This window comes from Ptychodera flava, chromosome 16 (assembly GCF_041260155.1).
Source record: "Ptychodera flava strain L36383 chromosome 16, AS_Pfla_20210202, whole genome shotgun sequence".
Lineage (NCBI taxonomy): Eukaryota > Metazoa > Hemichordata > Enteropneusta > Ptychoderidae > Ptychodera > Ptychodera flava.
This window is the reverse complement of record NC_091943.1, coordinates 8,138,626-8,146,601: the sequence shown is the minus strand read 5'-3', so window position 1 is coordinate 8,146,601 and position 7,976 is coordinate 8,138,626. Positions and strand designations below refer to the sequence as shown.

At 37.2% G+C, this 7,976-nt stretch overlaps 1 protein-coding gene across 1 annotated transcript in view; it reads right to left on the bottom strand.

Annotated features, from left to right (window-relative positions):
- The window catches only part of LOC139152724 (UDP-glucuronosyltransferase 2C1-like), a 567,100-nt gene that overhangs the window by 513,698 nt on the left and 45,426 nt on the right, over positions 1–7,976 (bottom strand). The window lies entirely within an intron of this gene.

Genomic DNA, 7,976 nt, shown 5'->3' with positions numbered 1-7,976 from the left:
GACGCGGTGTATTGTATTTCCTGTCGTCTGCCACGATCTCAGCGGCCAAAAAAGTAGTCTGAGTCGGCATGTTTCGTTTGTACGCCCCATCGACCAGGATGCCAGCTGTGCATCCAGTTTTTTTTTTAATTTCAGTAAAAAGGGGAGACATCGATATTTATTTATTTGTAATAGAGGATGCGACTGAGTTCTTCGAATTGAGCTTTTAATTTAAAACTATACCTGAATGTGGGCTCAGAGACGCAGAGAAATCATAAAAGTTACTCATATTTACTCATATACCTGAGAATTATTTTTTTTTGCGTAATCATGTTGGCATTAATTCCTTTTATCATAAAAATATTATTGTTCACAACTTAGCTTTCGCAAAAAAAAAATGGTTCATAATAGCTTCGATAGTTCCTGACGGGCAACTTTTATCGTTTTGTACAGTTCACTAGGCATGAATAGTCTGAGAAACATTATATTAATTATATATAAATATGAAATATGACATAGATAAAATCGTTCTGTTTTCTCATCAGGGTTGAGCTTCATTTCTGCTCTGTAATACTTGAAAAAAAAAACAGTGAGCGAACGGGTACGGACGCGAAAAGTACTTGGCACAGCCGTCTGTAGGATGTCCCATAAACTCTCTGTGTACACATGCTATAAGCTTATTGGACGATAGACCTATAAGGTCTATGATGAGACACATATCACGGCTTTGTCTTGATGATCCATATACCTCTTTAGGGATTTTGCAAGAATTTGAAGAGCAAAAATGAAGCTCAACCCTGACTGAATACCCCAAAATATGTGTTGAAAATACTCACATTTCATAATTATGTGTTATTAATATAACATCACTAAAAGTATTCATGCCGTGTGAGCCCGTGGTTCTGCAGGATAAGTACCGTTTAGGCCTGTAAGCTTTTGAACCCGGCTCAAAACCAGATCAGAACACGCTTACGGCTGAACGAAATAGTTCCCGATTATGTTGTGCAAGAGCTTTCTGCGCTACCGAAATGATTGAGAAGCGAAGCGTCATAGTCAGATCCAAAATTGCTGAAGTTCCTTGACATGATGGGTAAAAGGTGAAATTTTTACCAACATCGATATCCAACAAGAACCGTTTCACAAAATTAGCTTGCAGATCATGACATGATTAAGTCATTTATGATTTTGCATATTTTGTAAATTCACAGAAATAGTTGGGAACTTTGGAATTTTATCTCAATTTCCTTCCATGGTGATAATGATCTTTAATTAGTTGTTAAAAATGAAAAAGAAAAACTGATCAAATAAATATTTGTTCCCTGGCATTTCAAGTATGTAATGTGTCTGTGGTCATGAGTACTTGGTGGAGCTCAAATATGGCTGGAAATCATATTAAAACTTCCACACCTTTACATTCATTCATTTATTCTGCACAATTTTTGCGAAAAGCATACAAAAACAAATAATTTTTATCAAATATTTAAATCTAGGTACATCTATATATTCAAGTAGGCCTAGATGCAAAATTTAATTACACTATATTTGTAAACTTGGTATTTCTGGATTAATTTAATAATCAGTATATTTTCGATATCAATGATACAGCAGTGAACAAAATTTCATCTATCGACTTTTGCCGTCATTCATTCGTATTCAGTCATGAATTTAGTATTTCAAATGACAAACTAAGCTGTTTGAGACATTTTTTCTCAGAATTTTAGAACTCTAGTAGTCGCAGAGTCGTACGAAAGCCGAGCGACGGCAGAACAATCAATCAATCAGTCAATCAATCGATATTCATTATTCTCAACTCACTCTAGCAGAGAGTGTGGTATGGTACATTTGAAAATTAGACAAATGACAAAACTGAACACTTTCAAGAGGACGTCACAATGGTATCCAAGTTGTACAATAATACGTATACAAAATTTGTATCCATCTCCGCCAGGCCCAAGCTATACGCATGCCACTGAACACATACCTCATCAGGTCAACGGGTCAAAGCGCCAATTAAACGCGGACTCACGGTCTTGTACAGCGAGCTTACCATGGCATCACAGGCGCTCCTTAGCTGGGTAGTCTGCTAAACAGATAGATTTTAAGCTCGATCTATCGATCCCGTAGTCGATATTATATATTATAGCCCAAACATGGGACTATGTGCCCGAGGGTAGGTGACCATTTGCCCGACGTAAGGAGGGCAAATGGTCTCCTGCCCCGAGGGTACATAGTCCCTTGTTTGGGCTATAATATTTTTATTACATGCCTCTCTTACTCACTTTGCACCAAAAATATTTACGTTCATTGGCAAATTATAGTTAAATGCTTTATTTTCATTTTAGACGAAAAACGGTTAAAATAGAACGATTTTCATCATCGAATGGCGCATTGATATATTTAAACTACTGTTATGCGGTTTATCAATATTTTTATGCGAAATTTTCCAAAAACGGGATTTTCTGTGCAAAACATGCCATTTCAAGACTTTATGTCGAAAAGTTTTCAAATTGAAAATAGTTCCGGTTCACTTTCAGTCCAGTGATGACTATGCGGCCCGCGACGTCATCGGCGAGTTACCATTGAATCCTATGGAGCGCGCGACGTTCGATATACGAGGCATGTAGTCGATATACCACTATAAGTCCCAATGCAGAGAATGCGGTGGGCCAATAACCGCATTCTTCTGCGGGCAAAACAAATCTGGGGCGACTGTGTGTAACCCGCGAACTTCAGAGGGAACAGCTCTCCACAAGTACATGAGAAGTTGTCCACTTTTCATCTGTTCTCCGCACTGACAGTCGGAATATCAGGAACTGTCACATCTATACTATTCTCTCTCTCTCTCTCTCTCTCTCTCTCTCTCTCTCTCTCTCTCTCTCTCTCTCTCTCTCTCTCTCTTCTTTACTTTGTTGCTATTGTCGTTAGACATTTGTAAATCCTGCGGATAACCTGTATTATTTTGAGACAGGCTAGACCCATAAGTTGCATTCAGACAGTATACAGATGATCTAGTTCTTACAGATGGATTACAAAACTCTTGATAAATTAATGTGAGACAGGAAGAAGTGACATCTTGTTATAAATACAAATAAAACGAAGGTTGTGTTTGTAGAAATTAAATAAGTTGCCAGAAACTCACATTTTAGAATGTGCTCGAGAAGAACAAAGTGAAAAACAATACGAAGTGGGTAAAACATGTCGAAACAATTCTGCGTCATAGTAATCTTGATATTGGTCTTTTTTAACAACAGTGTTATTAAAAATGTCAATCAAGTAGCAAAAAAAGAAACTTAAGAATGTCTAATTTTGTTCAACTGGGTTCAAGGTAGTGTTCGTATTGTGTTTACTGGATTGAAAGATAGATATATTTAGTCCCACGGACACAGTCCGGGGGACTTATAGGTTTGGTCATGTCCGTGCGTCCGTGCGTGCGTGCGTGCGTGCGTGCGTCCATCCGTCCGTTCACGCAGATATCTCAGAGATGCCTGGAGCGATTTCATTCAAACTTGGTACAAGGATTACTTCTTATGTCATACAGATGCACATTGATTTGTTTTGTGATACGATCCAATATGGCTGCCAGGCGGCCATTTTATTACGATTTTTTCATGTATAGAGCCATTACTCAGGCATGTTTCAACCGATTTTATTCAAAGTTGGTACAAGGACATTGACCAATGACATAGAGACGCACGTCAATTTGTTTTGTGATACGATCCAATATGGCTGCCGTGCGGCCATTTTGTTACAATTTTTTCATGTACAGAGCCATAACTCAGGCATATCTCAACCGATTTTATTCAAACTTGGTACAAGGACATTGACCTATGTCATACATATGCACTTCAATTTGTTTTGTGATACAATCCAATATGGCCGCTTTTATTACGATTTTTACATGTACAGAGCCATAACTCAGGCATGTTTCAACCGGTTTTATTCAAAGTTGGTACAAAGACATTGACTAATGTCATATATATGCACGTCAATTTGTTTTGTGATACGATCCAATATGGCTGCCGTGCGGCCATTTTGTTACAATTGTTTCATGTACAGAGCTGTAACTCAGACATGTATCAACTGATTTTATTCAAACTGGGTACAAGGACATTGACCTATGTCATACATATGCATGTCAATTTGTTTGTGATACAATCCAACATGTACAGAGCCATTACTCAAGCATGTTTCAACTGATTTTATTCAAAGTTGGTACAAGGACATTGATGTATGTCATAGCTATGCACATCAATTTGTTTTGTGATACAATCCAATATGGCCGCCAGGCGGCCATTTTGTTACGATTTTTTCATGTACAGAGCCATAACTCAGGCATATCTCAACCGATTTTATTCAAAGTTGGTACAAGGACATTGACCTATGTCATACACATGCACATTGATTTGTTTGTGATACGGTCCAATATGGCCGCCATGTGGCCATTTTGTTACGTTTTTTTCATGTCCGGAACCATAACTCAGACATGTATCAAGTGAATTTATTCAAAAGTATTTTTATCACAGACCTAATGAAGAGGACTCTATTCTCTCTGAGGACCTGTTATCAAAGTATCAATTACAAGTGGGGACTGTGTCATCAACGATGACTTGTTCTCGTTAAAATGTTTTGCATCGTACGTTTCTTTTCTGAGGTTGAATTTTTCTCTGTTTGTTCCATTCGTCTTTGTAGACCTTGTATTGTTATGTAGTCCTAATTATTAGTCTCCAGTTACTGCTATTTCACTTTTATCTTATGATTTGATTGGTATCTCGCCGTTTTCTGAGAGCGTTCTCAATGTAGTCTATTCTGTGTTCGGAAGGGGAGATTCGCATGAATTTTAGGTTTCTGTCTGTATCGGTGTTCAATTTGATTTTTTTTTCACTCGTGTTTGTTGAAATCATGTCTATTGTGTTCTCTGTTTCTGTGTCATCTTCTATTGGCCCCTGTATTTATTGCCAATGACGCTTTTACTTTGTTGTTGTTGTTGTTGTTATTGTTGTTGTTATTTGCATCTATGATAGTACCTAATCAGTTCTATACAGGAAGTTGTAATCAGAGAAATGTCTTCAAGTCGTTTTCTAAAAATCAAGGTTTCAGCTTTTCAAGTGTGTAAGGAAGAAATTGGAGAAAGATTATATTGACTCTTGGATGAGTCACCTTTATAATGATGAAAGAAAGACTGGTAATGGTAATTAATTACGTACTTACAGAGTGTTTAAATCAAACTTTACCATTGAAAATTATTTGCGTAATATTTCTGATTTTGGCCTGAGGCGTTGTCTTACAAAGTTTCGTGTTAGTGACAACTTAGAAATTGAGCTTAGGAGGAAAAAACTCCTAAAATTCCGTTACTGAGAAAACTTGTCGTAGATGTGATATGAATGAAGTAGATGATGAATATATGGCATCTAATTTTTACTTGTACTAATTTTACCAAGGAAAGAAAACATTTATACAATAGTTGTGAAATTACAGATGAGATTCACTAATGTTTATAAGAGAAAAGCTGTTATCATCAACATTATGAGTTACAATTAATGCATTACCATTAGCAGTTTTCCTGAAAAATACAATTATTATTATTGTTTCCTCCAGTGACACTGCCCAAGTTGGTAATTGGGTATTTTGCAAAGTTGTTTACAATGTATGTTGATTTTTGCATTTATTGCATTTACTGACGCAATGCAGTTATGTAATTATGTAATTTTCCTACTTTGTACTGTGAGTACTGTATCTTACAACACTCTCTGATAGTGTATGCTGAGTACTAATAAAATGTTAAAATGTTATACACAAGACAGTACAACATAAGGGAGCCTCCAATAATTACAGGGGGGTTGGCCGGGGAAATTTGGGGAGGGTCACTTTTTAGAAAACTATCCAAGGGGGAGGGTCACTTTCTATAAACCCATCTTAGGGGAGGGTCACGTTTGGTATAGGAATTGTGTGGTGAAATCCCGAAATTTGACTAAAATTGCGATTTTTAAACTCTCGTTTCAGTCTCGCGAGACAGGTGAAAGTTTAAAAATTCCATCAGTCGTCGGTACTCCTTTTCCGAGGTACAGGTAGTGAATGGTTGATTACAGTGATTTTTTGCAAAACGAAATTGAAGTTGGTAACCCCTAATTGGTATGTCATTAATTTTTTAATATTTTTATGTCCTAATTTCTTTGATGTTAGGCAGAATTGTAATTTCCCTAATTTTTACACTGATTCATGGGTATTTCCGGATTTTTCACGTCATAGTTAGAATACTTATTAGTATTTTGAGTAAATGAAAATGGCTAGGTACACTTGACACGCGAAATTGAGGACCATTGGTAATTTTCATTTCGCCAAATTTTCCTCGTGTACCAAATAGGGGTGATCGAGGGACGCGTACATCGGCCCATCAACCTATAGATACGATCCCGGGATACGATCGTCCAACGGGGACGGAGAAATCGGCATTAATGTCACCTAATAGAAAATGTTATAAGCCTATTAAGATGAGCGATGCTACTTCTACGACTCTCAAAAGAAAGTATGTAAAGTTCTTTCCCGGAAAATACAATTTTTGCTAGATAATTTGTCCCGTCAATAGAATTTGGCTGGGGCACAGGCGATTAATGAAATTGCGAGATCTCGCGAGACTACGGCAAAATCGCATTTTTCGTGAAAAATATGAATTTTTAGCATCTAATTTGTGCACTACCGTATTCTTGACCGTACAGAGAATGCGGGGTCAAAAACCACATCCTTCTGCGATCTGGTTTTCGAGAACGGCGGGCCGAAAAGTCTGCGGCGACAGCGTGCAACCGGCGAACTTTAGGCCTAGTAGTGAGCATACGGCGCCATTTCCTCTTGCCGACGGAAATTCTTGTTACAGCACACCTAGTATGCCTGTACCTTTCAACCTATCTTCTTACCTCTGCTTGTGGTCGTATCCTCTGGCAAACAATTGGTTTCATTTAATCAGTTTCATTCAGAACATATCGGGGGTATCAATGTACCATATTCACGATTCAAGTATAAGCGTAATTTCAAAACCCGTATAAATTTTCGGAAATATCTTTTTTCCCGCATATTCATAACCGTCTGACGTAATCAAGAATCAGACGGTTGAAATATGTTTTAGTTGGCTACAGGGGCTTTAAATACTCTATTGCCGGTGTATATTTAGCATTCGATACATAAAGAGAGAGAGAGAGAGAGAGAGAGAGAGAGAGAGAGAGAGAGAGAGAGAGAGAGAGAGAGAGAGAGAGATTTTACTTATATGTATGAATGCGAGAGAAGCTGAAAATTCTATATTTACGAGCAAAATTTTCGAGGTCAGCTGTCCAAAACACCAGTTAGAACCAATTTTCGAGTGAAAAGTCTGATATTCATCCATAGACTTGTGCGCGCATTTTTTAAGCCTAGCCAGTGCATGCACATATTAACGAAGTAAATTTTTAAAGATCCGCAATTCAGGTGCTATTGTCTCCAGACCGTTTGGCAAGATTCTATAGGTATCAGCAAAAGCAACATCGCATCACCTTGTATTAAACTGTAATGTTAACATTTAAGATATTATCTCAAATAAACAATGTTAAATTAATTAGGCGCCAATCATTTGTGAACGATAGTGGTACAGTTTCAACGTTGTCAAAATATTAGGTAATTAGTTAAAAACAAAAGTTCAGGTGTTTGATATCGGACGCACAGCAACTATTAATTAAAGAAATTAAAGGCAAAACTTTACGGTATTCAACAAAACACTGTTTTCACCAGATCAGTCCTTTGAATAATAATCATATCCTTTTAACAAGGCTCTGTAGTATATATTTTATAGCGTCTCTATTTATGACCACTGACAACAATGTGCATCAGGCCCATATTTTCATGAAAAGCTTTAAGTTTAATGATTAATTTAATCTTTGCATTTTCTATGCTTAGAATCCAATGAAACTGTCTTCGTGAATTTCCTCGAAACCAATATTGTTCTGGTTGACCCAGAGGATGTGACACCATGACGT